The following is a 2,663-nucleotide window of genomic DNA, read 5'->3' on the forward strand; positions in this document are numbered from 1 at the left end:
GGGAAGGCGGCCTTTTCTAGGAACTCATCAGCACCACTACCCAGACAGGCCTTGGACACTGCCCGTGACCCGGCAGCCACTCCAGCCAAAATCCTGCAGCCACACCAGCAGTCTCGCAGACCCTGGGATCTCCACCTCCAAAAATGCACCACGCCCGAAGCAGTAAGTGCAACATCCCCTCCCCAGAGGCAGACCTCCGACATCGCATTCGTGCATCTCCAGCACGCAGGTCTCTGAGGCACACCACTCCATAGACTTCTCTTAGGAGTCACTGTGAGCCCCAGCTGGGTGTGATTTTGTACAGACACAGGCGCACTGCCCACCAGTAGAAATTCTGAATTCCCTCTTTCTGAATAACTGCCCACACACACCCAGCTGCACAATTTTAGCACCAGGGCCCCTCAGAGTGCATCAGAGCTCAGCGCCAGCAAAGGCACTGTCACAGTTGCTCATTCCCCCTCAGTCCATCTATCCACAGGGCACTTTGGGAAGCCGCAGTGAGCTTCCGCTAGGTCCAATCTTCGACAAATAGGGACGCACTCCCCTGGGCAGTAGAAATTCTGAATTCACCCATATTGGATACCTGCCCAAAGATGCCTCTATTAAGCATGCCAGGGCCTTTCAGAGTGCTTCAGTGTGCCTACGCTAGCAAACTCAAGGTGTGTGCTCCAGCAAAAACTGAGTTTCCCCAGCCCACATCTGCAGAACTCTGGACACTACAGTTGCATGCTTTTCCAGCGTGCAGGTCTCCCAAGACCACCACTTCACATGCAGCCTTGGGGACCCGCCGTGAGCCCTGCTGGATACACACTTAAACAAACAGGGGTGCACTGCTGGGCTGTAAAAACGCTGAATTCCCTCTTCTGGGATACCTGCCCACAGACACTGCAATCCAGTGGCTTCAGTGCCAGGGCCCTTCAGGGTGTGTCAGTACACCCTGCTGCAAACACACCACAGGTACCCCTGTGAACTGCCCCTGGGATCACCTGTATCCAACCATGGGGACAGTAGCAAAAGCTGAGTCTGCCCACCCGACAACTACAGAACTCTGGACACCACAGTCACGCTTTTCCAGAATGCAGGCCTCCTGAGCCCCACCACCCCAAAAGATGGTTCCTGCGTGCCACTGTGAGTCCCCACTGAGCACGTGTGATTTCAACCAAGGGCACAAGACAGCAAAAATTGGGATACCCACTCCACGGCTGCTAATTTCTAGACACCTCAGTTGCGCCTTTCCAGCTCGCAGGCCTACATCAAGAGAACCCAGATAGCTCAAGTAGGGAGCTATACTAGACTACCAAGCCCAGGAGACCTGAGAAGTCACACCAGTAGCACATACCCAAAAAATCTGGGTAGCAAAGCAATCGGAGCTACAATTAAAACATTGCAGCAAAACATGGGAAGACAAAAAAGCAATCCACAAAGGAAAGAAAAATAGGAATCACCAGAAAGGGAGTGAAATGAAATTGAGGCTACTAACTTATCAGAGAAAGAATTCAGAGTAATGGTTATAAGGATGCTCAAAGGGCTGGATGACAAATACACACAACTCAATGAGAATTGTAAGGAGCTGAATGAGAATGTCACCAACATGAAAAGGAACCAAGAGGATATGAAGAATGACATAGCTGCAATAAAGAACACATGGAAGGCTTAAACAGCAGACTAGAAGAGGCTGAGGACCACATCAGCAAATTAGAGGACAAGGTAGGAAAAAACACACAAACACAGGAGCAACTGGAAAAAAAAAACTTAAAAAGCAAAAAGAGAGCCTAAGGGAGCTTTGGGACAATGCAAAACAAAACAACATTTGCTTAATAGGGGTACCAGAAGGAGAGGAGGAGGAGCAAGGAATAGAAAACCTGTTTGAAGAAATAATAACAGAAAATTTCCCTGATACTGGCAAGAAAAAAGCTACACAAGTCCAAGAAGCACATACTGTGCCAAACAAGATGAACCCCAAAAGACCAACACCAAGACACATCATAATTAAATTGGCAAACACGAATAACAAAGTAAGAATCTTAAAGACTGCCAGAGAGAGACAGAAAGTTACCTGCAAGGGATCTCCTATTAGAATATCAGCTGACTTCTCAACAGAAACACACCAGGCAAGAAGGGAATGGAATGAAATATACAAAGTGATACAAAGCAAGGGAATGAATCCAAGAATACCATACCCAGCAAGGCTATCATTCAAAATTGAAGGTGGAATCAGGAACTTCACAGAAAAAAGGGCTAAGAGAGTTTATTACCACCAAGCCAGCAATGCAAGAAATGCTAAAGGCACTGCTGTAAAAAGAAGAAACAGAAAGACAAGAAGAAACACAAACATTAAGAATAAAGAAGACCACAAAAAAGTACTTTTCAATAATAACATTAAATGTAAATGGATTAAATGCTCCAATCAAAAGACACAGGGTAGCTGAATGGATAAGAAAACATGACCCATATATTTGCTGTCTGCAAGAGACCCTCCTCAAAACAAAGGATTCACACAGACTGAGAGTGAAGGGATGGGAAAAAATTTTCAGGCAAATGGAAATGAGAAAAAAGCTGGAGTTGTGATACTTACATCTGACAAAATAGACCTCAAAGTAAAGGCCATAAGAAGAGATAAGGAAGGCCACTGCATAATACTAAAGGGAGCTGTTAAACAAGAA

This window comes from Myotis yumanensis, unplaced genomic scaffold, assembly GCF_028538775.1.
Source record: "Myotis yumanensis isolate MYYU_CA2020_CCGP unplaced genomic scaffold, mMyoYum1.0.hap1 SCAF_24, whole genome shotgun sequence".
NCBI lineage: Eukaryota > Metazoa > Chordata > Mammalia > Chiroptera > Vespertilionidae > Myotis > Myotis yumanensis.